Genomic DNA, 9,035 nt, shown 5'->3' on the forward strand with positions numbered 1-9,035 from the left:
GTCAGACAAAGAACTTTAAGTTCTCAGACGGGGACGTGGATAGAGGTAAGTCGCTGGGAAATTCCTGCCTTTGAAACCACGCCTCTTGTGAACTAGGTTTTCCTTAACACGGTTCCTCAGTACCAAGGTCAGACTTTCCAGCCTAAGAATAAATACAACAGGAATACCAAGGCAAACCCATGCGTAGGAAACATGGGATCTTTTTCATGGATTACCTTTACTGGGACACTCCCCAGTACGATTGCTGTGTCTTTCTTAGACTGCATAGCAGTCTAGGACACATCTAGCCTATCTTCTCTCCCTCTTTCTTCTTCAGAGCTAGAGTTGCTTTCCAGTCTTACTGATAGCTTGTGTACACGCATTTTTCCAAATTAAATGCTTGCACATTGAAAAAAAAGTGAACAGTCATTTTAAATGAAGTTTGTAAGCATCCATGGTCAGAGGTATGTTGGTGTAATCTCTCCAAAGTAAAAGACAAGTGCTATATTCTTATTCCTCAACACAAAAAGAAACACGAGGCCTAATCGTCCCTTCTGGAATCTGAATGCAACATTTTCTATATCTAAGTTTATTGTTCTGTCCCATATGCCTGGTGATATGAAAGCTATAAGTTTTAAGTGGGCTTAAAGCAAGGAAAAAACGTGTAGCAGGTGTAGTCACCCAGGGATCCATTGCTTTGACCATGTGACCTAGCATAGTTTATTGTGCTGGAAGTGCCAGCAGGAGAAAATGATGCAGTGTGAAGCTTACAATAAGCTTAAGTGGGTGAACCCCAATGTGTATCCCGGGGTTTCTTGAGAAATGCTATGCCATTAGCAGCAAAGTATAATATACTTTTACACATCTTGATGTACTATGGGCTTCGGTAGTCTTTGAACACTTAATCATGAAAGACCAAATGAGCATGCATCTGAGGATGACCATAATGTGATGGGTTATGTAAGATTCATTAAGTCTTAAAATGTGATAGACATAACAAAATTCTATCAGGACAAAATTAGTATATCCTGAATCTAGTCCAAACAGGACAAGACAGCCAATTAAGCTCACAACCCCATGTCACTCACAACAATTACAATAGTATTCCACTTTCATCTTACAGTCATGGCTGTATGAAGATGCAACTTTTTTACATCCAACTGAATGAGTAGGAAAATCAACAACTTGGATTAAAGATGGGTCACTGCAGAAAATATGTTCAGTACAAAATGAACAGTGGCTGGATGACAGCTACATTTGAGAGTGGGCCTGAAGGATGTGGAAAGGGAGGGTCTTCCCAGAGGACAGATGTGTGAGGGTACATTTGGCATATGAATTTTACCTCAAAAAAGCAGTTAAAAAGAAAGATTGAGCATTAAAACTTTAATTATACTAATAAGGGCAATGTCCTGTTTCATAATGCTGATCACAATGGTTATAAATGAATTAAGCAAGGTCACTAGAAAAATTTGAAAATACAACTTAATTTTTTAAACATTGCAGATTAAGGTGAATTGTGTTTGCAAGAAATATAACAACAGGCTTAAAATGTTGTTATTAAATATTTCACATAAAAACTATGAAAACTGTGATTTAAAACGTGTAAAATTCTTAAGTAGACAATTAAAGAAAATGACACAGTAATGATGTTTGAATATGGAGGACCAATTCACTGAGTAATAAAAATATAAGAAATAATTGAAAAGTGAATAGAGAACTTTTGGCAAATAATTCATTTACAAACTTTCATTCCTGGCTAGCATGCAGTGAGATAGGCACATACTATTTATCAGATAGTACTTTCTTATTAATACTGTCAGGAATTTATGAAGAACTCTAGCATATCCAAACCCTTTAACTCATCTGTTTGTTTCATAAAATCATTTAGATATCAATCACAATATCCAGAGTTGTATATACAGGGATAAAAATCTATAATACTATGTATAATAATATTACCAATGTTAGTAACACCCATCAGGACAGAGGTAGTACTATTTAAAAAGATGTAGGCTTTGTTCCATTTACAAGGATATTGTTAAGTATATACTTCATACTGATCTGCAGAAACCAAGAGGCCTTCATCCCTGCTAATCCACTATAGTACTCTAGTACCTAACACATTGCCTGAAACATTGCAAGCAATCAATAAATAATTATGTGGTAAATTTGTACATTGTAAGTGACTAGTTAAATGAACATGACATACTATAAATTAAAAGAAGTGATAAAAAACTGTATAAACTGTGACTATGTTTAACCACATAAAACATAAATAATAGTAGTAACTAAAAGTAATTTCTTCCAAGTTAATAATATTTATATTTTAATATACAGATTTTCTTTGATAGTTTCTTTGAACTAGTCAGAGTTTCTCTTTTCCAACCAAACAGTGTTATCTTAGGTAGGAAAATGAATTATTTGAAAGGAATAAGCAATACGCTGAATTAAAGAGAAGGCTCAAGAAACAGTGTTCATCAGAAAATAAGGAACAAAGAAACAGCCTGCTTAGAACAACAGCACTGCTTCCTTTTGCCAACAACAGAAACTTACACGTGCCCACAAAAAATTTAATTTCTCCAAGATCCCAAATATAATTGTTCCCAACACCAAGACCAATGGCATGGTTTGAAATCCACTGAACTGATATTCTTTCTGTATTAGTAGGCAAGGGTTGCCAAAAGCAGGCAGAAAAACACACACACAAAAACCACAGACCTTGGAGGTTTAAACAACAGAAATTTTACTTTTTAACAGTTTTGGAGGCTAAAAGTCCAGGACAAAGTTGTTTTCAGGTTTGTCTTTTCCTGAGGCCTCTCTCCTTGGCTTGCAGATGGCCCTCTCTGCTTGTCCTCACATCCTCACGTGGCCTTATCTCTGTGCTAGCACATCCCTGACATCTCTTTCCTTCTTGTTGAGTACACCAGTCATCATGGATTAGGGTCCCATCCTGATGACCTCATTTGCCCTTAATTACTTCCTTCAGAATTTTATTTCCAAATACAGCTACAAGGGCGTTAGGCCTTCAACATATGACTTTTAAGAGGAAAACAATTGAGTCCATAACAGCATCCAACTTCTATTTTGTGAAATTCCATATATATTTAAAGCTATTAATTCTTTGCTTGGCAGCATCAAATCTATGTGAAATTGGACAGCTTAAAGGGTTTCATGTAAATTTTCTCTTAGTATTCAAAATGTATAAAAATATTTTATCTATCCATATTTCCAAACTTGAACTTTTGGTTTTTTATATGTGACTCATTCTGCTTTCTCAGCAATAACTTAATATTGTACATCATTTTAGAAGGCTCTGAAAGTTAATTTGGCTTTAATATGGTAGCTTTGCACAATATATAATTTAATACTTAAAGTCTAAGAGTAAGACAAAATATAATATCAATTGTTTTTTAGTATTGTCTTCCTCAGTGTTACAATTTATATCCAGATATCTGATTCAATTTGCCTCCTCTTTTAACTCTTTCTCGAAACATTGGTGCTTTGTGGATGCATTCACTATATAGGGGAAAAATAAATATCTACAATATTTGAGTAGACATTAGGAAAAAAAAAGTGTTATTTTGTGACTTCATTTACTATTATACGTAGAATAAAAGGATTCCAGCCTAATGAACACAGAATACCATGCTGCTATGTTCTTGATTTCTTTGTCTCTTTAGAGCAACTGCCTAAATCAATAATAAAAAGCCTTCTTAGATAAACAGATAGATGGTAGATAAGGAGTGAGACTAGAGGTGATTTTTTTTTTAGACAGTATTTTTGAACAGGTGAGAACTTCTAAAAGTCAGAGGTTACCACTAAACTGCAGAAAACTGTCAAGGGACAGCATATTTCCTAAGAAATTCTGCAAGAGTAGCATAGTAATTTTAATGTGCAAAGCTGCATTTTTAATAGCCAATTGCAATAGTTATTAAGATATCACATTTCACGTTATCATTACAGCTGTAATAAAGACTGTTGATGACATCTTCTCCAAGGAAGGCTGTCCCTATTGAGTTAGCAACACTTTTTTTTTTCCTCAGTGTCCCTTTGATAACCTATAAGAGTAACTGAAAGAATCATTAAATAAAAAAATTATATGCTCTTCCTTCTACTCTATCCCATGTCCTGCCTCTATCCAATATATTAATGAAAACCAAAGCCCTTAGAAAGCAGCAAAATACAAAAGAAAAGGCAAATACACAAAATAATTTCTTCTATTTATGTGATAACTATTATATGGATGTTGAAAATAAATTATAAATCTTAAGTAAGAAATTTATAGAAATGTCAGTGAGGCAGTGTTTTTTTTCCTTTTTTAGGCAAGAGAGACCAGAGACCATAGGATGAGAGCATTTAAAGCCAAAATGGAAACAAATGTGAGCCTTTGAAATTCCAGGAAAGTAGGCTAGGTCCTATTCAGGAGCAAGAAATTCTGGTAGGGGTAGTTAGAAAAAAATGAACCAAAAATGAAAAAAACAAGGGGGGAGCAAAATGGAGAAGAATATTTTTCAATGGAGAATCTAAAAGCCACAAATGAATTAGATTTGACATATCATGTTAAAATACTTACTATGTGACCAGGTAGAAATTTATCCTACAGAAATAAGAAATTCTGTTCACATAACAGTGGCCTGAATGATTCTTCATGATCACAGCAAACAGAATATGACACAAAAGTCTTTTATCAGCTGAATGGATAAACAAACTCTAGTGCACCACTACACTGTAATAATGCCCAGCAACCAAAAGAAACAAACTATATATTGATAAACTCAGTATAACAGATGAATTTCAAAAGCCTTTTGTTTAATGAAATATGTAAGTCTCAAAGTATTACATTGTTTGTGATCTCCTTTATGTGGTACATAGGGAAAGGAAAAGCCACAGGAACAGAGATCAGTGTGTGTCAGGGATTAGGTCTGAAGGAAAAACAGCACAAATTTTTTAGGTGATGAAACAGTTCCACACTGTAATTGTAATAGTCATTAAACAAACCTGTACATGTATTAAAACTCAGAGATACACCAAAATCAGTCTTCTTTAATGCATGTAATTAAAAAAATCAGAGACAAAAATGCACTGAAATCGTTAAGGAAAATAGAAGGGAGGGAGACAGAGAAGGAGAGAAGGAAAGGAAGAAAGAAGAAAGAATTATTGCTACATTCTAACTTGGAAAAATCGTGGAAATTCTTTTTTTAATTATGACTGAAAAAACTTCTAAGAAAATAGACATCAATTTGTTTTGCTTACAATATCTTGGTGTTAAAATAATTCAGTTCCCTAGATAAGGTTACAACCAAATCTGTTGTTACTGTTAGTATTTGATGTATTCTAATAAAGTATCAGCTATTAATTCTAACTAGAGTCTTTCATTTTATAAAAGTAGTTTAAAATAGGGACTTGGACATACATTGTAAGCATTATAAGAAATATATTTTAAAAATTATATTGGTTAAAAATTGCATGAACTCTTTATATTATTAAAATTAATTTCATTACATTATTTTATCAATTCTCATATAATCAAAACTTTGATGGATAAATCAGTTATTCATATTTTACATTTAAGAATCACAAAATTATATTCAGATTTGATATAAAATAGCAATTGAGTACTTAAGAGACAGTAAACCTCAGTGGGAAAGCCCCCTCATCCCTTAAACTATGGGATATTGATCAAAACATGTAGCTTCTTAAAGATTTAGCTGATTTATTATAAAATGTCAGTTATAATAATATGAATGAACTTGTTATAAGGTTAAAATTAGTACCATATGTAAATTAGCATGGTACTTGGCACACATACATTCAGAATTAATATTAAATATTATTGTTATTGTGATTACTATTATGATTATTTGCAAATATAGCTTTCAATTAACTGTAAAACACAAATAAATATTGTAACATTTTAAAATTGGCAATTGTTCATACTGTCAACAATGAAATACATTCAATATTCCTCTATACTGAAGTATTTATTTTATGTGTTTGAAAATTATGTGTATTTTACTATTTTTATGTGCATAAATGCTTTCGGAGTAATTACTCTAAAAAGTGCAGTGTGTTATAGACAAAATATGCTTGAGTTTCATATATCTTATTTTTATTTAAAAATATATTTTATTGTTATTGATTTGGAAATGTAAGCATTGATGTTTCTTTCTGTACCACTAGAGGCCATCATATGCTTTCTTAAACAAATAAGTGCATATGCAAATAAATTCTTAATTTGAAAGGCACTTATAAATAGTCTAGAAAAATTCATATGTTATATAACAGAGTAGACACCATATGGAGTCTGGGTGGTTTGCTCTCCTTTACTGGATTATTCTACATACGAGGCTAGATTGGTAGCTATTACTGAAGGCAACTTGATTTTCTAGTAGATACATTTGTTATGGCAAATACAAATAAATAAATAAATACAAGTAAAAATAATATGTATTTTCAAGTTCACCAAAGATTTTGTCATGTAAATTGTTTTTCTTGCTTTCTTTGTTATATTTAAAGTACAACGCCAATCAAGTAAATGAAAAACATTACTATTTCTGAAGTATATTAGACATTTGTAACATGAAGTAATGATAACCACAAACTTATGGCATTCATTTTTCTTTGGAACAACTATGTGAGCTATATTTAAAGAAGTATGTAATAATTTAATGCATATGCAAAAAAAAAAGAAGGAAAAAACCACTGAAATAATTCCAAAAGTTAGCATGTGGCTTTATCATAAAACTTCCTTCTTATTTTTAATTTTAGTGAACTTAGCTTTTTATGGTTTGCGTAGTAGTCCCCCAAGCTGTTCTTCTGCAGTGGGAGCACAAAATGAAAGTTTTTGCCATTGTGTCTTTGTCATTTCGTTGTCTAAATATGCCAATCTAAGAGGTATTTACATAAATACATTATTGTTATGATTTACATTATTGATTTATATTATGATGTTACATATTTTTATACATAGTAATGGAAAAATAACTTCATAAAAAACAATACCCATTATATCAGAATACATATGGAGCATATTTGAAGATTAGGTATGAGAAAACGTAAAATAACCCTTGTAATAATTAAGACTATACTTTGATTTAAAATATTGTTTGCCAAAGCATGAAATATCATTTGAAATCATGCTATTATTTTTAAAAAATTAATGAGCAGTGGTATATCACAATGGCCCTGATTAAATGATGCAGAAAAATTAATCTTCACCACAACAATTTTACATATCATTGTATGTAGAACCACCGATGTGAAATATCATTACAGCCCTCTTAGATAATTATAGCAGGAATAGGAGATTTTTAGAGCCCTAAAGATTTGCTCTTTAGTTCAGGAAATAGAAACAAACCTTTTAGTGGCAAAAGCTGAATCATGTGTTCTTGGGACACATCACTTATTCAAAAAACCGTATCTGTGCTAATGGGGAAAGGTCTCATAGGTTATTTTACAACCCAACATAATGACAGTAATGTATGTTATTTTATTAGCCGGTAGATAGGTCTTCTAAATGCAATCATGCATGCTTATAATTGTAGTAAGAATTGTTCGTTAAAATTTGACAAATATAATATCATTTGAGTTTATTGAATTTGATAATATATCTAAATCCTATAAATTATTTCAGATAACTTTTGTTTCAATTTTTTAATCCAATATAAAAATATAGCCAAATTAGGCTTAAATTGTTTTACAATCAATCGAGAAAATAGAAGTTATCATTTTATTTCTCCTTTATGGATTAATCTCATATCTATAGTAGCACTAAATAATAAAATAAAATCCATAGTAGCTCTGAATAATAAAGTAATATCTGTGGCAGATGTAAGATAGCTTAAATAACTATCAGCTTTTCTATACGGTTAGGCAATACTCTTTATTATACAAATCTATAGTTTACGTATAATAATATATGTAGATCAATATATTTGAAATATTGTAATTAAGACTTATTTAGTTTTAAAACATAACTTAAATACAGTGCAATACATTTAGTACTAGGCGTACTAATTATAAGGGTATACTGACAGAAAATAGCTTTTAACAGGCAAAAGATTTGAAAAATGTTTAAAATTTATATAAAAATTATATAAATAAAGCTATAGTTACAGCACAAAAAAGACCCTCACGTATATACTTAGAAGGTTACTTAATACCACTAAGAAATAGCTCTTGACACAAAATATATGCAGGAGAACCATATTCTAAAACATTAAAATGCAATCTTTGCATTTAGCTCATTTGTTTCTGATTTTTTGTCCTGCTGAAATTCATTTAAAAGGATAGATAGTGCTTTAAAATTGTCTGATATATTTAATTTAATTAAATCTCTATAATGTGAAGTAAGAATTTAATGTTAACTCACCTCATTATTTTAGTTTTAACATATATAATTATCATTTAATAAATATTTGTAACTGAAGATACAATCTATGTCCATATGTTTTTAACTTAGTAACAAAGGTATATATCTGAGCAAGATTTCTTTACAGTTCTTTCACATGATGAATAAATTTCAGAAACATGAACAATTGTTTGGGTATATCGGTGCTGGCATCGCTTTTAAAATTTTAATCACTAAAATTGCTCTATTTTTTTTAATTTTGAAATGAATTTATGATAACCAAATTGAGTGAGAAAAAAAAGAGGGGAATGAAAGAAGGAAAATTAGCCTGGACACAGTGGCTCACACCTGTAATTCCAGTACTTTTGGAGCCAAGGTTGGTGAGGCCAAGGTGGGCAGATCACTTGAGTCCAGGTGTTCAATAGCAACCTGGCCAACATGACAAAACCTCATCTCTAGTAAAAATACAATAATTAGCCTGGCATGGTGGTACATGCCTGTAATCCCAGCTACTTGGGAGGCTGAGGCACCAGAGTCTTTTGAACCTGGAAAGCAGAGGTTGCAGTAAGTCCAGATCATGCCACTGCACTCTGACCTGGAAGGAAGGAGGGAAGGAAGGAAGGAAGGAAGGAAGGAAGGAAGGAAGGAAGGAAGGAAGGGGGAGGGAGGGAAGGAAGAAAGGAAGGGAGGAAGGAAGAGGGAGGGA

The sequence above is a fragment of the Sapajus apella genome, unplaced genomic scaffold, assembly GCF_009761245.1.
Source record: "Sapajus apella isolate SASKATOON/1434 unplaced genomic scaffold, GSC_monkey_1.0 scaffold27, whole genome shotgun sequence".
Lineage (NCBI taxonomy): Eukaryota > Metazoa > Chordata > Mammalia > Primates > Cebidae > Sapajus > Sapajus apella.